Source organism: Marmota monax, unplaced genomic scaffold (genome assembly GCF_021218885.2).
Source record: "Marmota monax isolate L192 unplaced genomic scaffold, Marmota_monax_Labrador192_F-V1.1 WCK01_AAM20220418_F8-fsc00134, whole genome shotgun sequence".
Lineage (NCBI taxonomy): Eukaryota > Metazoa > Chordata > Mammalia > Rodentia > Sciuridae > Marmota > Marmota monax.
In genome coordinates this window covers 381,419-405,711 of record NW_026692281.1, presented here as the reverse complement: position 1 = coordinate 405,711, position 24,293 = coordinate 381,419, and the positions used below count along the sequence as shown (strand labels likewise).

Below are 24,293 nucleotides of genomic sequence, written 5' to 3'. Positions count from 1 at the left end.
AACTTGGAATGGAACCACCATTTGACCCAGCTATCCCACTCTTCGGTTTATACTCAAAGGACTTAAAAACAGCATACTACAGGGACACAGTCACATCAATGTTTGTAGCAGCATAATTCACAATAGCTAAACTGTGGAGCCAAACTAGATGCCCTTCAATAGATGAATGGATAAAGAAACTGTGGTGTATATACACATTGGAATATTACTCAGCATTAAAAGAGAATAAAATCATAGCTTTTGTAGGTAAATGGATGGACCTGGAGAATATCATGCTAAGTGAAGTGAGCCAATCCCAAAAATCCAAATGCCAAATGTTTTCTCTGATATGAGGATGCTGATCCATAATGGGGATGGGTAGGGGAGCATGGGAGGAGTGCAGGAACTTTAGATAGGGCAAAAGAGATGTAGGGGAAGGGAGGGGGCAGGGGGGTAGGAGAAACAGTGGAATGAGATGAACATAATTACAGGTAACTAAGTATAAAGAACACGAATGGTGTGACTTACTTTGTGTACAACCAGAGAAATGAAAAATTGTGCTCTATATGTGTAATATAAATTGAAATGCATTCTGCTGTCATGTATAACAAATTAGAACAAATAAATAAATTTGTAAAAAAATGTAAAATTAAAAAGAGTTGTAAAAATAAAACAAACAAAAAAGAATGAAAGAAATGGGGAAAGATAAAGCATTAGGAAAATAGATAAAATTAATGCTGTGAGGAATAGGGTTTTGTATAAATTGATGCTAAATAAACGGATATATAAATGAACAAGTATAATTAAGGCTCTGAAAGTTAAAAAAAGTGAGACTATATATGCAGCTCACTCTCCCCCCACCTCTGCCCCCCGTATTAGACATTGAATCCAGCTCTACCACTGAGCTTACATCCCTAGACCTGTTTACTTTTTATTTTGAGACCAGGTCTCATTAAGTTGTCCAGTCTGGCTCCAAACTTGTGATCCTTCTTCCTCAGTCTCCTGAGTAGCTGGGATTATAGGGGTGCACCACCATGTCCAACTGCAGCTCACTCTTTATAAACACTTGTAAAATGGTGTAAAACATACAAATATTTGTACACAAATGTTCAGAGCAGCACCATTTCCAATAGCCAAAAAGTGGGAACAATTTGTATGTCAACCAATGAATTCCGAATGGATAAAAAATGTATGGTAAATATATGAATGGAATGTTAGTCATAAAAAAATGAAGTACATGTTTCAATGTGGATGAACCTCTAAACATTGTGGTAAAGCAAAGAAGCCAGACAAAAAAGGTAATATATTGTATAACTCTAGTTAAATAAAATATCAAGCATAGGTAATTCCTAAACTGTCTAAAAAGTGAATAATTAGTAGCATTTTGTAGGAAACAGGTCCCGGATAGGACCAGTGTGTGGAGATGTGTTCTTCTGTGCCTTGTCCCATTGTTTTGAAACTTCCATCTGGATACATTCAGAAATTCTGGAAAAAATAGGCAACAGGTAGAATGTAGTTTAAGTTGAGGAGCAAGGGGAAAATTTCATAGTGTTGGATCTATTTATTTTTAATTATGTATATTTAGGGAAGGTGGTTAGATATCAAAAGGAATTAATATTTACTCTGTGTTAGCTAGTTGTCAGGAGTTGGGCTAAACATGTATATGTGTATGTGTATATACATATTTTTTTATTTTACATATATGTAAAATCTGTCTACAACCTTTGTAAGCCTTTGGTTACAAGTAAAAGAAATCTAATTAGTTTAAGAAAAAAATTGGCTTCAGGTACAACTGGATTTGAAATGCTCAAACAATGTCATTAAGACTTTGGGACTGGGTTGTGGTTCAGAGTGGAGTGCTTACTTAGCATGTGTGAGGCCCTGAGTTCTGTCCTCAGCACCACAAGCAGAAAAGAAAGAAGAAATTGTGTGTCTTCCCTCTTTCTGTCATCTCTGGGGTTGACATCTTTCTCAAATAGACTCTAAATATGATGGCAAATATGTCACCCAGCTGTTCTTAATGTGTGCACACAGCCTTTAAAGAACAAGTCAAGCTATGAAGGACAGGGGCCTTTTTTCTCACAACATTCTTCCCCAGAGGTCTCTGATGAAGGAGTTTGTACTCTTTTGAATCACTATGTCCAGAAGAAAGGCACCATAAAATTGAATGTTTTGAGTGAAATGCCCTGCTCTTTGGTGGTGGAAACAGACTCCTGCTGATTCATAATTGGTAGGAATTACACAGTGGGGGAGGGGCTGCTCTCATAAGAAAGAAGCATCAAAAACATAACAGGTCTCACTATATTGTTGTCAAATGGATGCCATCATTTGCACTTTACAGAGAAGGAAACTAAGGCCCAGAAAATTAAAGTGATTTGCCCTAGAAGGGCAAGTTACAGACCTATGAAGTTAGAGGTCTGTGAGTCAGAAGAAGTAGCATGAACAGTGGATGAAACTTTGGATGGGAGATCGGACAAGCTGAGTTTCACTTTGGCTTTGGCCACTGACTATATACATATGTAATAATGGGGTAGTCAATTGTACTGTCCCACATTCCCCATAAAAATGTGATATAGAAATAATGTCCCCATTTCTCATTTCACTGTGAGGATGAATACATATATGAAAGCATTTTATAAAGTGGTATGTAAATTTAAAATGTATTCCTTAGTATATTCAACAATGGGAACATATTTTATATTTATCAGTTTCTAAACTTATACAGTAAAATTGATTTTGGGGGACAGATATATGAGTTTAAATATATAGGAATAAATTTGTATAATCAGAATATTTCCATCAACCAAAAAAAAAAAAAAAACAACCCTGTAGTGCTATTCATTTATAATGACACCCGCTTCCTACGACACAAACACTGATCTGTTCTTTATCAACCATGGTTTGTCTTTTAAGGGATGAAATTCTATGTTATGTAATCTTCTGAGACTGGCTTCTACCACTTATTACAATACATCTTAGATTCATCCATGTTGCTGTGTGAATGTGTACTTTGTTCCCTTTTATTGCTGAATAGTGATGTGGTTGTACCACAGTTTGTTAATCTATTCAACAATTGAAGGACATAGTGTTGTTATTAGTTTTGTGCTATTACAAATAGAGCTAGGGGCTGGAGATATAACTCAGTGATAGAGTGCTGGCCTAGCATGCACAAGGCCCTGGGACCCAGCCCCAGCACCACCACCATCACAATAACAAAACAAAACAAATAGAACTGCTATGACTATTCTTCTATGAGTGTCTGTGTGAACATATTTTTTCCTAGGTTAATTACCTAGGAGTGAGATTGCTGAGTCTAATAATGAATATATAGTTTGCTTTACAAGAAATTGTCAAATGTTTTCCAAAATAGCTATAAAGTTTTGTATTCTGACCAGCAATGTGGGAAAATTCTAGTTGCTTTGCAACCTGTCAAGGGCACTCTGTACTGCCAGTATTTTAAAATTCTAGTCATTTTAATAAGTGTGTCATAGTATCTCATGGCTACATTGATTTGCACCTCACTAATGGCTAATCATCTTTAACATCTTTTCATGGAATTATTTGCCATCCATACCTTTTGTGAAATGTCTCTTCATTTCTTTTGCTCATTTTCTTTTCCTTTTCTCAGTACCACTGATTAAAGCCAGGATCACTCTACCACTGAGCTGCATCCCTGACAATTTTACCTTTTTTTTTTTTGAGACAGAGTCTCACTAAATTACCCAGGTTGGCCTCAAACTTGTGATTTTCCTACCTCAGCCTCCTAAGTAACTCAGATCACAACTGTGCACCACCACATTCAGCTTCTGTTCAGTTTTGAGGGTTTTTAAAATTTATTCTGCACAAAAATCTCTTGTACAATGTATGCTTTGCAAGATTTATCTCCCATGTTTGAAGCCTGCCTTTTTGTCCATTTTAACAGTATCTTTCACAGAGCAAATAATTATTAATTATTTCATCAATCATACCTTTGGTGTCACATCTAGAACTGTTTGCATAACCCCAGATCATGAATATTTTTTCCTATATTTTTTGCAAAAATATGTATAGCTTTATGTTATTCTATTTATATTAAAGTTTGGATTTGAGGTGTGTCCCAAAAGCTCATGTGTGAGAGAAGTGCAAGATTGTTCAGAAGTGAAATGATTAGTTTATGAGAGATGTAAATCACTGATATGCATAACTAGGTGATAACTGTAGGCAGGTGGGGTATGGCTGGAGGAAGTAGGTTTCTGGGGGTGTGTCTTTGAGATTTATACTTTGTCCCTGGTGAGCAGAGCTCTCTCTTCTTTCTGGTTGTCATGTTCTAAGCAGCTTTTCTCCACTTCTACCATAATGTTTAGCCTCACCTTAGGCTCAGTGCAATGAACTCAGCTAACCATAGACTGAATCTCTGAAACCATAACCCCAAATAAACTTTTCTTCCTCTAAATCATTCTTGTCAGGTTTTTTGGTCAGAGAGATGCCAAAGATGACTAAAAATGTTGGGATTAGTGGTTTTTAACCACGGACATTTTTGCCTGGCTCAAGAAACCCTTAAAGAGTTAAAGTATTCTTTAACTTAACCTTGTATTAGGTATCAGTTTTAGGTCAAGTTTTATTTTTGCATATGAATGTCTAATTGTTCTAATATATTTGTTGAAAAGGCTTCTCTTTCTCTGTTCAGTTTCCTGTATAACTTTATCAAAAACTCAATGGGAAAAAAATTGATCAGCCATGTTTATTTTGGCTGTTTCTTGATTCAGCTCAGTTCTACTGGTTTTTCCATCTGTTCTTTTGCTAATACAATACAATCTTCATGACTGTGACCTTGGAATTGGTAAAGTGGGATATACTCTAGGAATGTAAAGTTGTTTCAACATATAAAAATCAATAGAGCCAGGTATGGTGGCATACTCCTTTAATCCCAGTGGCTCAGGAGGCTGAGGCAGCAGGATCCTAAGTTCAAATCCAGCCTCAGAAACTGAAAAAAGCTCTAAGTAACTTAGTGAGACCCTGTCTCTAAAGAAAATATTTTTTAAAAGGGCTGGGGATATAACTCCATGGATAAGTGCCCCTAGATCCAGACCAAAAAATAATAAATAAGTAAAAATAAAAATAAATATAATCCACCATATTACTAAAGGACAAAAGGCACATGATCATTGTACTCTGAGATATATTTTGTCTGATCATCTACAAAGATGTAAAAATAGGATTTGAAAATATTCAACACATCTTTATGATTAAAAAAAAAGCACCCAGCAAACAAAGAATAGAAAGGAATGGCCCCAAACTGATAAAGGGCAACTACAAAAATTCCACAGCTAACATCTTACTTGACGTTCAAAGGATGGATTCTTTTGTTCTAAGATCAGGAACTTTTGTTCTAGATAACTCCTCTTGCCCCATCTATTTGACAATGTGCTTGGAGATCCTATCTAGAACAAGTAGGCAAGAAAAGAGTATAAAATAAATGCAAATTGAAAGGGAGAGAATGAATATTGGCAAAAATCTGTTCAGGCAAATAATTTGAGTTCAGATTGAGAGTGTTATTCCTAGTCTTATCTTCTACTTAAAGATCAGAGTTAAAGTCTCTAAATGTAGATTCATCTATTTTTCATTTCCTATCTATCAGTTTTTGTTTCATATATATTGAAACCATGATTTATAAATGCACACACATTAGGAATTGACTCTTTTATCATCATATAATATTATCTTTTCTTCATGATCATTTTGTGTACTCTGAGGTATAATTTTTCTGATACTACTATAAGTTTAATTGTATTTCCATGATATATCTATTGATATTATAATTATTATTTGAGGCAGGTCCTGCTATGTATGAATGATACCCAGACTAGCCTTGAATTATCAATTTTCTTGCTTCAACCTCCTGAGATGCTAGGGCCACAGGTGACTACCTTATTATTTATTTATTTATCTGTTTATCTATCAGTGCTGTGGATGGAACCCACAAGAACTCTGCCATTGAGCAACATCCCAAGCCCTTATTATTATTTTCATCCTTTCTGGCATAAAACCTTTCTGGTTTTAATTGGTTTAAACAGTTACAGTCAATGTAGAGTTATTGATTTGTTTGGGTTTAGGACTATTATTAATTATTTTTCTGTTTTTCCTATTTTTCATTCCTCTGTTTTCCCTTTCCTGCCTTCTTCTCAACTTTTTTTGCATTACTTTTTAATTTCACTATATTTTTCCTGCATTTTTAGCAATTGCTCTATCGATTAGAATATATATATATATATATTAATTACAATGAGTCTCACTAAGTTGCAGATACTGACATTGAACTTATGATCATCCTTCTTCAGCCACCCAAGTAGCTGAGATTATAGGTGTCTGCCACTGCACTTGTCTCATAGGTAACTTTTAACAATGCATAATCTTATAGTTTTAAAAACCACTTTACCTTCCCTTACTTCTTTTGCAATTGTCTTATTAAATACATCTATATAAATTGAAAGCCCCATCATCAGAGAATGGTATAAATTTCTTCAAGTGTCAAATATATTTTAAATAGTTTACTATAAGAATGATCTGTTATATTTATACAGATATTCACCACTTCTTTTGCTTTTTTTTGCATTTGATGGTCTATTTTTATTTCTGTTGTAATTTCATTTCTGTGTGAAAAACATCTGTCAGTATTTATTTTAAGGGTAAGAATGGTTTTGCTTCATGTTTTTATTTAATTTATGAAGGATATAAAGTTCTGAGATGGATATAAAATTCTGAGATGGTAGTTATTTCAGCACTTTGAAAATTTATTCCACTTCCTCTGGCCTACCTAGTTTCTTATAAGAAACAATCTAATTGCCCAACAGATGAATGGATAAAGAAAATGTGGTATATATACACAATGGAATATTACTCAGCCACAAAGAATGACTTTATGACATTTGCTAGTAAATGGATGGAACAGCAGAGTATCATGAGAATTGAAATAAACCAATCCCAAAACCCAAAGGTTGAACAGTCTCTGAGTTTGTATGCTAACTCACAAGGCTCAGAGAGGAAGAACAGAAAGTCAGTGCATTAGACAGGGGGGAATGAAGAGAAGTGTGGGGGGATAGGAATAGGAAAGATTTTCCTATATTCATATATGAATATACTAGAGTGAATCTCACCATTGTGTATATCCACAAGACTGGGATCCTAATTAGAATAAAATGTACCCTATGTTTGTATAAATATGTCAGACTCTGCTGTCATGTATAACTAAAAAGAACAAATAAAAAAGTTACAAACACACACACACACACACACACACACACAAACAATCATTATAAGGGAGCCACACATGTACAGAGAGAGGAGGAATCTATACCTTCTGTCCAGCCATAGCAACTGCAGAACTGCAGGAGACAATCTTCTTAGATAAGGCATTTGAGAAGGAGAGAGTGCTTGGAGGATAGTTGGCCTGGTGGAGATGCTATTGCATGTGGATCGGCTGCTTTGGGAAGACTATTTTTTTTAATTTTTAAATTTATTTTAATTAGTTATATATGATAGTAGAATGCATTTATGTACTTTGATATATCACACGTAGATTGGATATAATTTCTCTTTTTTCTCAGTGTACATGCTGCAGAATCATATTGGTCATATAGTCACATATATACATACAGTAATAATGTCTCTTTTGTTCTACTATCTTTCCTATCCCCACATCCCCTCCCCTCCCCTCCCATCACTTCCCTCTACCTATCTAAGGTAACACTATTCTTCCCTAGTGCCCCCTGACTTATATTGAATTAGCATCTGCATTTTAGAGAAAACATTTGGCCTTTGGTTTTGTGAGATTGGCTTATGTTGCTTAGCATGATGTTCTCCAACTCCAACCATTTACTGGCAAATTCCATAATTTTACTCTTTTTTAAAGCTGAGTAATATTCCATTCATCTATTGAGGGACACCTAGGTTGGTTCCATAGTCTAGCTATTGTGAATTGAGTTTGGTTTTTGTAAGCCAAAGATGTACCGAAGTATAGAAGGTTGCTGTATTTGCAGAGCCGAGTCCTCCAGTTGTCAATTTACTGACAATAAACGTTATGAAAATGACTTCCAGGAGCTGTTTTGGGTTGCATGAGACTCATTCAGGAGACATCTGCAAGGCCTGTGTTCTGCTTATAAAAAGATGGAAAAAGTTACCATCAGGATCAAAAAACAAAAACATAATGAAACAAAAACCACAAAACCGGAATCCTGGTAGATGCAAGGACAGGACCTAGTCTAAAGACTACATTAAAACAATAACAACAAAAAAAGCGCACAATAGTCTATCTGAAAACATGATAAAAAGTAACCAGATCAGTATACTGCAGAAAGAATTTAAATGTCACAATATAGATGCTCACAGTAGGATTTCAAGGGCCTCCTGAGCTCCATCTCCTTGTTGCAGTAACCAGATGATGGCTCAGATAAAGAAAAGGCTTCTGGCTCTACAGAATACCAGGGTTGTTTTTTTTCCTTTTTAGATCTTACATACCGAAAAAGGCAGAAAATGTGTTGTGGGATTATCTATAAAAGCCATCTTGGAGCCGCTGAATGCTGCTGGAAAGTGCTCATTAAGCTATATTTTTTAAATCCCTTTCTAATGAATGTAATTCAGGAATTTCAGAGGACAGAGATGGGATTTGTTGTATGATAAACCATATGTAGTTTATAGTCTTTCTATATTGAGAAGCAGTGGTTGGGATATTTTTAAAAGATGGCTGGTACGCTTGTTTTCCCTCATGTTAGAAAATTAGTTATAACTCAATAACATGTCTTGCCCCTAGATGTACTTGTTAATAATTTTGAAATCCTAAGGGTTTACCAAGGTTTGATGATTCAAACCTTTACTGCTGATGATTAAGCAGAACAGACTGAGCTTTCTGGTGCAAATATCTTGAAGGAGGAAGTAATTTCTAAATATACAGAGAGAACCTTAACTGTATATGTTGCATCTTGTGTTACCTTCCTTCATATTAATGTTTGATAAAGATTTTAGATTATGTGAAACTTCTCAAGTAGCATCAAAACTCCTCTTGGGGAAGTGGTGAGGACGTGGGATACAGGAGATCCCATATGAACAGTACCAAAGCATCACCACATAGTGGAGAACCCACTCTTAAAAATGTTAAACTAAGCCGGGCACAGTGACACATGCCTGTAATCCCAGTGGTTTTGGAAGCTGAGGCAGAAGGATCACTAGTTCAAAGCCAGTCTCAGCAAAAGCAAGGTGCTAAGCAACTCAGTGAGACCCTGTCTCTAAATAAAATACAAAATAGGGCTGGGGATGTGGCTCAGTGGTTGAGTGCCCCAGAGTTCAATCCCCCGTACTCTCCGCAAAATGTTAATCTATGTGCAAATCTTCAGTGCACCACAAAAGAAAGGTATTAACCTTCTTGGATACTTTGTTTGGAGGGCTTGCCAAGAATGTAAATAATTGACTTTGTGTTACATGGCTGGTGGCTTCATTGAAATCTACATAATTCAGTTTTAGCTCTGGATTACTTCAGTTGACCTTTGTGAAGATTTTATCTGCATAGAGTAAGTGTTTGACTTGTTTTAACTATTAGAGCTTTGGGTTTTTTTTTTCCACTCTATTTATATTTAAAGTAATATTAACCAAGATAAAAGGTGTAATCATGCTAAGTAGATTGGTGTTGGTTTGACTTCTTTTACTTGGGCTTTATGAACATTGAGATATGCTGAATGTGGAGCTTTTAATTCTAAAATACTTATTAAAAGCTTCTCACTTGAACCCAAACCAAGGTATCCTCATTGCTTCTTTCCTAAAAATTCAGAAAAGAATAGTACCAGATGATATTTTTCATAAACGAGGGAGGGTACTTGCCTGCCTTATAATAACATGAATCAGTGCTTATTTAACAGGATTTTAAAAATTGGATAGTGTTACAGTACAGAGTGAGCCTTTTATGGACACTTTTTATGGGCACTCTATAGTTTCCTAGTCCTTAATCTAAGCATATTTTATGTTTCTTCCTTTTAGAAAATGCTTACAGGCTGCAAGCCACCTTATGCAGACTATACAGTGATTTGGGTCAGCTCTCCCATAGCCTTTGAGGTGTATTACAAGAGTCCAGCCATTATCACCCTCCTGAGTTAGTTTGAAATGTTATTTTGTATATTTTGGCTGCAGTATTGGTGGTATAATATATTATAATATGGATCATCTCTACTCTGTATTTATTTATTAGTTGACCTCAACCACAGTCTTCTTTTTCCCCTTCCACCTTTCTTTGCCTGTGGGATGTCCTGTAGGTATTCATGCATTTGTATTAATTTATTAGAAATCTACAGATCAGTCAGGTACAGTGGCACATGCCTATAATCCCAGTGGCTCAGGAGGCTGAGGCAGGAGGCTCACGAGTTCAAAGCCAGCCTCAGCAATTTAGCAAGGCCCTCAGCAATTTAGCGAGGCCCTCAGCAACTAGTGAGACCCTGTCTCCTAAATAAAATACAAAAAAGGCTGGGGATGTGGCTCAGTGGATTAGTGCCCCTGAGTTCAATTCCCGGTACAAAGGAAAAATAAAGAAATCTACAGCTCTGTTTTGTACTTTTTAATACTGTTGAATACTTATAATCAAAACTTATGAATAAATTTAATCTTATTAGAAAGTTTAAAAAGAAAAAAATCATTGTAATTATTTTACTTCTGAAGTAATGACTCAATTTTCTCTGGTTGCTTTCAGATTTTTTTTCTTGATTGTTGGTGTTCAGCAGTTTTATTATCAGGTGTTTGGGAATGAATTTCTTTGTGATTATACTGTTGGGTCTGAGAAACCTATTGATGTTGTAGGTTTATGTCTTTCATTAAATTTGTGGGTGTTTAGCTAGTTTTTTTAAAAAAAATTCCTGCATTTCACTTTTCTTCTTTCCTTCTGAGATTCTGATGACAGAAATGTTAGATATTTTGGTAATGTCTCCCAGTTCTCTGAGGCTGTTAATTTGTTTTCCATTTTTTTTTCTGTGTGGTTTAGATTATACCAATATTTCTTATTTAGCCTTTTTCCCTATGCTCCAGTATGGCTTAGGATATGTACACACACACACACACACAGAGACACACACACAAAAAAATGGAATACTATTCAGCTATGAAAAGAATATAATCCTGTCATTTGAGGCAACCTGGGTGGAACTGCTGTTCACTATGTTAAGTGAAATAAGCCAGGTATAAAATGATACCAGTCAGGGGTGCTGGTGCATGCCTGCAATCCTAGTGTCTTGGTGGTGGGGCTAAAGAAAGAGGATCACAAATATAAGGCCACCTTAGCAACTTAGTAAGACCACGTCTCAAGATGAAAAATAAAAAGTTCTGGAGATGTAGTTCAGTGGTAAAGCACCCTTTGGATCAATCCCTAGTACCGTGAAACAAATAAAATTGATTTTATCTAAAAATTATGGGTTAAGGAGGAAATAAATTGAAAATTATAAGTTATTTAGAAGTTAGTAATCATGAAAACATTGCTGATCAAAATGTATAGAGAACAGGCAAAGTTGTATTTATAAATAAATTATAACAATAAAGACAATTACTGGAAATCAAAAATTTTAGCCAGACATAGTGGCACATGCTTAAAATCCCAGCCACTCAGAGGCTGAGACAGGAGGATGGTAAGTTCAAGCACAGCCTGAGCAACTTTGGGAGACCCTGTCTCAAAAATAAAACATTAAAAAGACTGGAAATGTAGCTCAGTTGTAGAGAGCACCTGGGTTTAATCCCCAGTGTCTGCCTCCCACAAAAAGGTAAGAAAGACATACCACACAATCTCACTCATATATGGAATCTAAAGGTTGAACTTGTAAAAGTCGAAAGTTCAATGGTGGTTTTGAGAGGCTGGGAAGAGTGCGGGCAGGAGAAGGGGAAAGGTTGATCAACTGGGACAAAGTTACATTTAGATAGGAAAAATAAGTTCTGGTATGTTATTGCACAACAGGGTGAATTCAGATTACAAAAAAGAATTGTACATTTCAAAAAGCTAGAAGAAAATATTTTGAAATTTTTCATCATAAAAGAAATAAATGTTCCAGAAGGTAGATATGTCTAACCTAATTTAAACAATGCACAATATATGCATGTACTGAAACATCACATTATTCTATATTAATATGTACAATTTTATGTTTTTATCACTTAAAAACAAATTAAATTTTAAAAAATGTAAAGAGATTTATAATAGCTGCTTTGAAGTTTTTGGCAGATATTTCCAGTACTTGTGTCATCTTGCTCTCTGTATCTGATGAACTTTTTTCCCTTTTAAGTTGAGATTTTCCTGGTTCTTTGTTTTCCAAGAAAATTTGGAATGTATCCTCGATATTTTAAATTTTGTTTCATGAGATGTCAGGCCCTCTTTAAACCCTAAAGAGAATGTTGATGGTTTTTTTGTTTTGGCAGGCAATTGATCAGTTGGGTTCTGACCAACCTTCTATGGGTTGCAGTTTTGCCATGTCTATTTAATTTTCAAAGCCTCTATAATTCTATTCGGATCAGCCCAAGTGTGCGCCACCTAGTGGTCAATCTGGTACTCTGTTCCCAACTTCCATTCTCAAGCCAGACAGAGAGAGACTAAGTACCTCATGTTCTATTTCTCTCCTGTGTAAACGAAAAAACAGTCGACCTGAAGTAGAATAGTGATTTCAAGGGACAGGGAAGGTTGTGAGGTGGGGTGGAAGATGGAAAAGGGGTAATTAAATTTTATCATTGCATGCTGAATGCATGGATGGAAATATCACACTGAACCCCATTAATGTGGACCCTTTTAATATGTGTTAATAAAAATGTGTGCGTGTTGTTTTGTGGCATACTCACATACAGGTACATTGAGATGTAAGCCCAGGAGTTCTTGGACAGCTTTAAATATCACTTTTCTAAATTTCTTTCTCTGTATGATCATCCTGATGCTTATTGCTTTTCGAGAAATTCCTCTTTTGGGAGCCCAGCCAGAAAGCTGAGACTTTAGGAACTCTGATTTGTCACATACTTCCCACAACTGTGCCCACATTTGAGCCAAGTGACAAGAGGACAAAAAGAAAAATGCAGAGGTGGTACAGCCCTACCGCTTGGTACTATCATAGTGATTCTTTTTAATTAATTAATTAATTGTAATAAGCATATATGACAGAAGAATGTATTTTGATTCATTGTACACATTTGCAGCACAACTTTTCATTTCTCTGGTTGTACATGATGTAGTGTTGCACCATATGTGCAGTCCTACATGTACCTAGGATAATGATGTCCATCTCATTCCACCATCTTTCCTGCCCCAATGTCCCCTCCCCTCCCCTCTGTCCCCTTTGCCCAATCAAAGTTCCTCCATTTTTTTCCATGCCCCTCCCCATTATGGATCAGCATCCACTTCTCAGAATATTTGGCCTTTGGTTTTTTTTTTTTTTTTTTTTTTTTTTTTTGTGGGGGGGGATTGGCTTACTTTGCTTAGCATGATATTCTCCAACTCCATCCATTTACCTGCAAATGCCATGATTTTATTCTCTTTTAATGCTGAGTAATATTCCATTGTGTATATATACCATTGTTTCTTTATTAATTCATCCATTGAAGGGCATCTAGGTTGCTTCCACAGTTTCGCTATTGTGAATTGTGCTGTTATAAACATTGAGGTGGCTGCATCACTGTAGTATGCTGATTTTAAGACCTCTGGGTATAGACCAAGGAGTGAGTTACCTGCATCAAATGGTGGTTCCATTCTAAGTTTTCTAAGAAATCCCCGTATTGCTTTCCAGGTTGGTTGCCCCAATTTGCAGTCCCACCAGCAATGCATGAGTGTGCCTTTCCCCCTACATCCTCGCCAGCACTTATTGTTGTTTGCATTCTTGATAACTGCCATTCAAACCCCTATCTCTCACCATGCACAAAACTCAACTCAAAATGTTTTAAGGACCTAGGAATTAGACCAGAGACCCTGCACCTAATAGAGGAAAAAGTAGGCCCAAATCTTCATCGTGTTGGATTAGGTCCCAGCTTCCTTAACAAGACTCCTAAAGCTCAAGAAATGAAATCAAGAATTAATAAATGGGGTGGACTCAAACGAAAAAGCTTCTTCTCAGCAAAATAAACAATCAGTGAGGTGAAGAGAGAACCTATATTTTGGGAGCACATTTTTGCCACACACACATCAGATAGAGCACTAATCTCCAGGATATATATAAAGAATTCAAAAACCTTAACACCAAACAAAATAAAACAAAACAACAAATAACCCAATCAATAAATGAGCTAAGGAGCTGAACAGACACTTCTCAGAAGAAGGTATAAAAATCAATCAACAAATATATGAAAAAATGTTCAACATCTCTAGTAATTGAAAAAATGCAAATCAAAACTAAGATTTCATCATAGTGGTTCTTATTGGAGAGGATTATTTTCCCCCTTCAGTGTCTTGAATTCAAATAGCTACAGGTGCCAGCACTACCACTATTGCAGAGGATTGCATGGGCACTGGGGTACAAGGGAAAAGAAAAAAGAAAATCGACAATTCCTTGTACTCAACAATGTTTGCATGGTCTCTGGGCATGAAGAGATCTCTTGGGCTCCTTGCACCAGAACTACATGGCTTCTGTCACTCTGTGTTGGTGCTGCTTCTGGGTTTGGGAATACAGGTGGGGAGTCCTGGAGGAAATAAAATAGGGGAGTCCTGGAGGAAATAAAATAGTAACCTCACTATCAGTGCTAGTCATATTTTGAACTCCAGTCTTCTTTCCTATTCCTCCTGCTACTGTTTACTTTCTGAATCCCCAAATCAACCAGGTTTTAGAGCTACATTCAGTGGGAGAGATGGTGTAAAATATCTTTACTTGGGGGATCAGTGGCCTTCACCACGCACATGCTTGATGCAGCCTGTGCGGGTGGCTGTGGAGCCCAAGCCAGGCTCATGTACCACGGTGGCGCTATTTTATAAAAGCATCACTACTTTAAATGAATAATATTGCCTTCTTAGAAATGAACATACAATGCTGGTTACCACAATGTAATAAGCACAGATTTAAAATTCTTGAATTGATGAAGTACCATCTGGATTCATCCCTGAAGGCCTGTATTTCCTTAAGTTCATGTTCACTTTCCTTTGGGAATCTTTGTGACAGTTCTACATAATGATGATGTTAGAAGTGAAGAGAGTGAATAAGCTAAAAATGCAAGGTTTTCAGAAGGAGGGCTAACAGAAATTCTTAAGGTGCACTTGACAATAGGTTTGTGGACCTCCCCTCTCTTTTGTTTTTCTTTTTGGTACTGGGGATATAACCCAGGGGCATTCTACTTACTCAGCTACATCCCCAGAACCCCCCTCCTTTTTTGAGACAGGGTCTCACTAAGTTGCTTTGGGTCTCGCTAAATTGCTGCTGCTGGCCTCAAACTTTCAGTCCTCCTATATCAGCATCTTGATCTCATGACATTACAGGCATGTACCACTGTGCCTGGTCCCCCCCACCTTTTTTTTTTTTTTGGTACCAGGGATTGAACAACTGAGGAACACTCAACCACTGAGCCAAATCCCCAGCCCTAGTTTGTACTTTATTTAGAGACAGGGTCTCACTGAATTGTTTAGGACCTTGCTTTTGCTGAGGCTGGCTTTGAACCCACAATCCTCCCATCTCAGCCTCCTGAGCCACTGGGATTACAGGCGTGCACCACTGCACCTGCCCCGGTCCCCTTTATCTTCAATTCAAATGAAATGTTGCACAGAAGCTCCCTAGGTCAGCTACATAAAAAATAGGAGGAGTGGCTCTGTTTAAGGTGAGGTGGAGCAGCTTCCAATGCCTCAATAAGTCCTAGGTGTATATGGAGCTCATTAAAAATCACTGATGTAGGCTCAGGCTTTGGAATCATACGTGACTATATTTGTGCTATTTTGAGCAAGTCATTTCATCTCTCTGTTCTTCCTCATATGTAAAATGTGTTTCCTCTTCTATAGATGGGCTAATTATATTTACGCCACACATCTGCTATTAAAATCAAATGAGCTTGCATGAGTTAAACATGTAAGAAATATCAAGTGCTCAATAAATGGTAGTTTTTGTTTGTTTGTTTATTGTGTGTGTATGTATGTGTACTGGGGATCCAACCCAGGGCCTCATGTATACTAGGCAAGTGTTCTACCATTGAGCTATACTCCCAGACCTAATAGTTTTGCTCTTTTAAAACCATATTTTCCTGAATATGTTACCAGTGAAACTCTACATCTTGTACAACTGCAAGAATGGGTTCCAAATTAGAATAAGTTATACTCTATGCATGTATAATATGTGAAAATACACTCTACCATCATGTATATCTAAAATAACAAATAAAAAAGGATTTTTAGAATTAGAAAAGCATATTTTCCATAATTCACAATAGCCAAGCTGTGGAACAAATTCAAGTGTCTGTCAATAGATAAATAAATAAAGAAAATGTGGTACATATAAGCTATGGAGTATTACTGAGTCATAAAGAAGGATGAAACTATGGCATTTGCTGGAAAATGGATGGAACTGGAGAACATCGTAAAGTAAAATAAGACAGATCAGAAAGGCAAGGGTCATGTGTTTCCTCTCATAAGTGGAAGCTAGAGAGAAAAGAAGGAGTGAAGAGAGACCTCATGAAAATTGAAGCGACACCAGTAGAGTAGAGAAAGGGGATCAGAGGAGAGACGAGAGGAAGGAAAACGAAGGTGTGGGTGCATGAAAGAGACCAATTTATTCTATGTGTATGTATGAATATATCATGATGAATCCCAGCATGATGTATGATTAGAATGTACCAATAACTTTTTTTTTAAAGAGACAGAGAGGGAGGGAGGGAGAGAGAGAGAGAGAGAGAGAGAGAGAGAGAGAGAGAGAGAGAGAATCTTTTTTGTAGATGGGCACAACACAATGCCTTTTTTAATTTTTATGTGGTGCTGAGAATTGTGAGAATTGAACCTGGGTCCTGCCCGTGCTAGGCGAGCGCTCTACTGCTGAGCCACAATCCCAGCCCCCAATAACTTTTTAAAAACATATTTTCTTAAGATACACTGATAATACTACTTCAAGTCAGGCTGAACTTTGATATTATTCTGTGTTTGCTCAAACTTCTCTTGGATCTTCAAGATGGAAACTTTCATCCTGTATTGTTTAAAATACTCTAGTGATAGACAAAGCCATGTTTGGATCCTGGCTTTTGTACCTAAGCTCTGTGACTGTGTTATTTCCTTTCTCCTTCTTCTAAGCCAGAATCCATACCTGTAAAACTGGATATTATAAACGTGTTTTCTGCAAAGGGTCTGCAAGTGTTAACTAAGCTAATATATGTGAAGCACTTAGCATAGTGTCTGGTGTGTGGCAAAAATTGGCATATTGTAAAGATGAGTTATCTTCTGGGTGAGAACACAGATGATGTTGAACAGCATCATTCATAGAAGATGCAGTGTTGTCCAACTTAGCTTGGTTGAAAACTGCTGATTTTTTTAAATACCTTTATTCAATTAATTAATTTATTTATTTTTATGTGGTGCTGAGGATCGAACCCAGGGCCTTGCATGTGTGAGGTGAGTGCTCTACCACTGAGCCACAACCCCACCCTGAAAAACTGCTAATTTTTGAAAGCACTTGTCAAATATCAGTTCAGCCACTTACTTTCTCCAAGCCTTCTTTTTTTCCTGCTTAGGTTAGAAAATTCTATCTGTCTGCCCCTGCCATGACCTGCTGGGAGAAAGGAGGAATATGATGATTTAAAAATACTGCCACAAACTCTTTAATTCTCCTTGCTTCAAGAGATGGAACTTGATTTCCATTCCCCTTAAGACTTGAAGTTAATGAATAGCATAAATCAGAAGTGACAATGTGCAATATCACAGACTAGGTCATAAAAGGCAGTGTGGCTTCTGAACTTTCTCTTATAAATAACTAGCTCTGGAGGAGGCTAGTTACCTTGTCATGAGGACACTCCAACAGCCTGTCTGAGACAGTCTGAGCCTTGAAGAGACTGCCAGTGACAGCTTAAATCTAAGGAAGGACTACTTTATTGGAAAATGAAGGAATATTATGTTCTGTAATGACAGAAAATGTAGCAACAATGCCACCTGAAGTTACCTGGAAAGTAGAAAATATGTCCATGATCTGGATGATACAGCTAATGTAACTTTCAGCATAAGAATTGAAGGTCCTTCGTGGTTTCTTCTTGTTGCTTACAGTGAAATGTGAAAAGGCAGAGATTAGCTGAAGGAAGGATTGTTAAACCAGAAAGAGTCTGAAGCTACTGGTTTTGAAGATTCCTAGATCCTCCAAATCGTTGATAGTGCTAAAAATAAGAAATGGCTTTGCAGGGGGGCTGGGGTTGTGGCTCAGTGGTAGAGGACTTGACTCACCTGTGTGAGTCACTGGGTTTGATCCTCAGCACCACATAAAAATAAGTAAATAGAACAAAGGTATAAAAAGAATGAAAAACTTCTTTAAAAGAAAGAAATAATGGCTTTGGAACAAAAATCAAATCCTAGGTACTCTCAGGTAAGCATGGTTTAAAAATAAAACTGAAGGTATAACTGCAAAATCCTTTCTTAAGACCACAGAAGAAAATAATAGAAGGGATACCAGTAGAGGAAAGGGAGGAGGAGAGGGCAAGGGGAGGTACTACAGAATATGATTGATCAAATTATGTGCATGTATGAATATGTTACAATGAATTCCACTATTATGTATAATTATAATGCACCAATTAATCTTTTTTTTAAAAAAACACTGCAGGAAGATCCAAGGTCATGCCTCTGAGAGTTAGTCAATCAAGCAATGGGGCTTTTAAGGAGCTTAAGTACATTATTCCTCAACAGACTCTGCAAAAACCCAGTGGAAGGAAGGTTTTATCTCAAAAATATTTTTGGATGAAGCTTTGGTGCAATTGAGTAAACCTTACTAAGATTTACAGAAGACTATTTATAAAGTTTTAAAAGAGAATTATGTTTATAGGAGCACTTCCAGCTCAAACTACAAAGAGAAAAAAATAAGAAGAGATATTTGGACCCTCAAAACTCTACTGATAGCAATAAAGCTGGAAAACAACATGCAGCTGAAGACACAAGCTATCTTTCAAGAGAAAGGAAAGATGACCTAGAGGATGGAACCAAGCACCCAGAGGTCAAAGCCAAGAGCCATGGAGAATGATTCCCAGGCAGGAGTAGAACTGAATCATAATCAAGAAACTTTCAACAGTCCCCCATGTAGTTTTCAGAATCATTTATGAAACAGGGACTCCTTTGCGTCCCCTCTCTTCCCTCTTTTTTGCACAGTAGCATCTGCAGAGGCTATCCCATGCTTTCTCACCACAGGTTAGGAATAGATAACTTATCTTTTGGGTTCGCAGGCCGTCAGGTATAGAAGGACTGTAGTCAAGGAGATTTGCTTAAAATATTATACCTATGGGAGGCTGAGGCAGGAGGATCCTAAGTTCAAGGCCAGTCTCAGAAACTTAGTGAGATCCTATCTCAAAATAAAAAATAAAAAGGGCTGAGGATATAGCTCAGTAGTAAATCACCCCTGGGTTCAATCCCCAGTGCCCCCTGCCATCAAAAAATAAATAATCTGCACCTGATGTAGGTGATGAGATTCTATACCTTGAACTGATCTTGTGATGGGACAAACCCTTGGGAGGACTGGGTAGGATGAGCATAATTCGCCTGTGGGAGGAATAGCAATAATTTGTGGACAGAGGGAGAATTATGGTAGTTTGGAAATATGTCCACACATTCTTTTCTATTCCCACCGTCAAAGGACAAAAACGAATTCCCCATCCCTGGAGGGTGAGCTGCTTGTTATTGCTTGCTTCTGATGAGTAGGCTAAAGGTATTCATCAGTGACTTATATCTAATGAATTGAATAAAGCAGAGGTAACTATGTGATTTCAGAGATCAAGGTCATAAAAGGGACAGTGTGCCTTCCTCTGTGCTCCTTCTGAACTGGATTTCTAACTCTGGGGTAAGTTATTTGCCATGGCATGATGGCACTCCAGTATCCTAGGGAGAAGATGCATCATGAGGAACTGAAGCCTCCTGCCAATAGCCATGTGGCTAAGCACCGTAGAAGCAGGTTCTCCAGCCCCACGCAAGCCTTCAGATGACTGCAGGCCCCACTGATCTCATGACTGCAACCACATGAGAGACCTGAGTCACAACCTCCTAGCTAAGTTGCTCCATAATTTCTGATCCACAGAAACACTGAGATAATGTTTGTTGTTTTAAGACACTATGATTTGGGGGTGGGGTGGGGTGGTAATTTGTTACCCTTTAATATATACCTAATACAGGGACTGAGTTGGGTTAAGGTGATAGGGGATAGTGGGCAATTGTTTAGAATATAGAGAAGCAGGAAGTTAATGCCAGACCATGAGAACTTGACCCCAAGAGTACCTTATATATAGCTTCAGAATTAATATTCAGTACTGGAGTTCTTGTCCTGGGTGAGGACAGCATTAAAATGAGATTGTGCAACCTTGCTTTGGTCTCCATTGTCATAATCTGTACTTCTGTACCACTGTGCCTTGCTGCCCAAATGGCTTTAGGTGACACGGGCTTCCTTATATAGTTGAAAATCTTCATGGACACCAGGCCTCACTGTTCTTCCAGAGGATGAACAAGTGGAAGATTTATTAGATGAGACTTCTCCTTAGGCAGGCTGGCCACCATTTTTGGAAAAGTTTCTGCATGGTTTCTGTTATCTCTATGTGTGTGAGGGTGGTGGAGATCCAAGAGGGGATGGCCAAACTTCTACTGTGCTGGGCAGAGAGCATCAACACATCCATTTTCTGCTTTTTCCAGGGAAAGGTGGATCAGCCAGTACAAGTTCTGTCTTACAGCAATGACACCAAGCAAGGAAATTCTAGGAGTTGTTTCCAAACTCCTCCACTATTAGTATAGAAGCTTGATTAAAATTGGTGACTAGTGAGTGTGGGGGGGCATTGTATCTCATGACTCAGGTCCTACATGAGTCACTCCCAGGGCTGATGATGAGCTCACAAGTCTGCAAGGGCTGTTTCCCTAAAGTCTGCTTTTAGGAACACATGCCACCACCACGTGAAATTGTGCCTCTCCTGGACTCTAATCAAGTGCTGTGTCTTTAGGTTTCTTGTTATCACTGTAAGGAAATTTCTGAGTCCACCAAAAGGAGAAAACTGTCTATTTCTAGTCTCATGCATCCTCTGCTTTCTCTATGCTGGCTGGCTACCCATGGTACTTGGGTGACAGGGCCAAGGCCAGAGGTGTGCTAAAGCCAGATGGTACCAGTTCACAAGAGCTGACTGCTAAAGTTTTGAAAATTCTGATCCCTCATTATGGATCACAGTCTTTATTAAAAATTATGCAGGGTGCAATGGCACACATCTGTAATCCCAGTGGCTCGGGAGGCTGAGGCAGGAGGATTGCATGTTCAAGACTAGCCTCAGCAACTAAGCGAGGTGCTAAACAAATCAGTGAGACCCTGTCTCTAAATAAAATGCAAAATAGGGCTGGGGATGTGGCTCAGTAGTTGAGTGCCCCTGAGTTCAATCCCCAGTTCCTCCCCCCAAAAAATTAAATTATAGGGCTGGGGTTGAGGCTCAGTGGTAGTGTGCTTGCCTAGTATGTGTGAGGCACTGGGTTCAATTCTCAGCACCACATAAAAATAAATAAAATAAAGATCAATCTACAACTAAAAAAATTTTAGAAACCCTTTGTTAGAGCCCAATTACATGTATATTCCCTCTTTCCTCTGAAGTCATGTACTAGGCCAGCATAAAAATAAATAAATAAATAAGGTATTGTGTCCATCTATAACTAAAATATTTTTTAAAATTAAATTTTATAAATACTATTTAAAACATTTTATAAAAACATGGGTATTAAATACTGAGAACTGATTACCTTCTAGTTATTTTACCACCTTTTATGTTTATCTGCACTCTTATGTCCATTTTACCTGTATGGTAGAGATACTGAGAGTATATAATGGTGTGTTATTGTGAAATCAGCCATAGTGGGAGTATTTCATCATGGAAATCAGTAAATGCTACAGATCAAATGTTTTCTATCTTTCCACATTTTTATTGGTGCATTATACTTGTACATAATGATAGGATTTGTTGTTACATATTCAAATATGCACACAATATAACAATATAATTTGGTCAATATCATTTCACAGAATTTTCAATCTCCTATCCCTGCTCTCTCCCCCTGGTACCTTTCCTTGATTCTATGGATCTCCCTTTGATTTTTATGAGATCCCTCATCTTTCTTTTCTCTGCTCCAATGACCATCTTTTTAAAGGCTTGTTAGCCATAACATTTGTTTTCTCTCTCTCTCGTGTGTGTGTTGTGTATTAATTTTATTGCTTCTTTTCAGTTATACATGACAATAGAATTTATTTTGACATAATTATAAAATCATGGAGTATAATTTGTTCTACTTCAGTCTCTAGTGCTTCCTTTCCATCTCCTATTCCCTTCCCTCTATTCTATTGATCTTTCTGCTATTAACTTATAGGTTTGTTGTAAATTAGTGTCTTGTGGATGTACTTGATGGTGAGATTCACTGTGGTATATTCACATATGTACACAGGAATGTTAGGTCACATTCATTCCACTGTCTTTCCTTGTCCCATACTTCATTCCTTCTCTTCATTCCCCTTTGACAACTCCTCTGATCTTTCTTCTATACTTTTTTTTTAAATCTCCTTCTCCTTATGTTGAATTAGCTACCACATGTCAGAGAGAACATTTGGCCTTTGGTTTTGGGGGATTGACTTATTTCATTTATCATAATAGTCTTCAGTTCCATCCATTTACCAGCAAATGTCATAAAGTCATCCTTCTTTATGGCTGAGTAATATTTCATTGGGTATATATACCACATTTTCTTTATCCATTCCAGATCAAGGTTTTTCTAATTCTCAGATCTTGTTGTTATGGATTCACCAGCACACACTGGTTAGGATCTACCAGTAGATCAAGATAAAGGTAAATTCCATGACATTTCATAACTTTTTTAACTGAAACACTTCAAAAGACTCAGCTAAGTGAGATTCTTGAAGCCATAGCAAGTCTAAATGAATGAGATTAGCACACATCTGCTACTGGAAAGAGCCTGTGAAACCCTGTGTACCTTTGTGGTTTAGGATAGGGAACACATTGAACCATGGGTGCTGTCAATCATTTGTGAATCCATGAATAGGAATAACCTTGTCTTGATCTTCACGTAGGACAAACTGTGAGTTGTATTTTTGTCTGTCCAGTCTGTCTCACCATGAAAACAGGCATCCAAGAGAATAATCCTATGAGAGGGATGGCGAGTAGTTGCTCCATAAAGTAACCACAACTATTAATCTCACCCTTGGCCCTGAACTCTTGAAAAAGAATGTATAATACATGCAGAATCTTTGTTTTCAAGGGGTATCAGAACCTTTTTGTGGGGTCATATAGAACTCAGGTCCCCTATTTCCATCCAATTATTTTTGAAAAAGAAATCAAATGGGACTTTTATTCAGTGGCATAATGTTATGCCACTATCCACTCCTGCTCAGTTGCACACTGCTGTATAGTTCCAGCAGATCCAAGAATTCACAAAATCAGAAGTCAGTTGGATATTTATCTTTTTGTATAAGAGAAGGACTAGTGGAAGACAACAATTCAAGCTGAATTGGGGGAGTGCATATAACCAAGGCTGTTCTCTTGCACAGAGAACTAATTGGCAACTGAAGGTTCAGGTGTCCCTTCCACAGTGAAAAGAATTGTGGCTTGGAAGATGCTTCTCAACCAGAGACTACCATTTCCCAGTCCCACCCCACCTCTGCACAGGGTCATTTGACATGTTCTTATACGATGTCATGTTGCGGTCAAGGTGGTTGAGTACTGAGTGTGTAATTGTGAACATTCTCATGACTCCATCTGCCGCTAAAACACTAGAGTGATCTTGAAGTGACAAAATGGCAGAGCCACAAGTTGGAAATTGGTAGCTTCTTGGGCCACCACTTGGAGGACACTTGCAGACTCTCCAATAGACTGACCTGAGGAAAAAATAAGCCTTTATTGTGCCAAATCAGTGAGATATAAGCGTTCTTTGATACAGCGACTAGTGTCACTCTTATTAATACATGTTCTCTGGCCCTTGTAATATTCCAAGTAAATTAGAGTGCCTAGTTGCCAACACCTCTTGGATTAAAGAGTCGTTATTTATCTCTATGTCTAAGAAATTCTGTTTTACTAAGAACCTGGATTTCAACAAACCCCTGGTACCAACTCAAACCTAAGAGAAATTAGATGTTGTCCCTCCACCTCCCTCCATTCTTCATTTGGTGATGTTT

At 37.5% G+C, this 24,293-nt stretch overlaps 1 pseudogene; it reads left to right on the top strand.

The window, feature by feature from the left end:
• The first annotated feature begins 4,777 nt into the window (after positions 1-4,777).
• LOC124090064 (SIN3-HDAC complex-associated factor-like) lies at positions 4,778-10,098 on the top strand (annotated as a pseudogene).
• Positions 10,099-24,293: the final 14,195 nt, after the last annotated feature.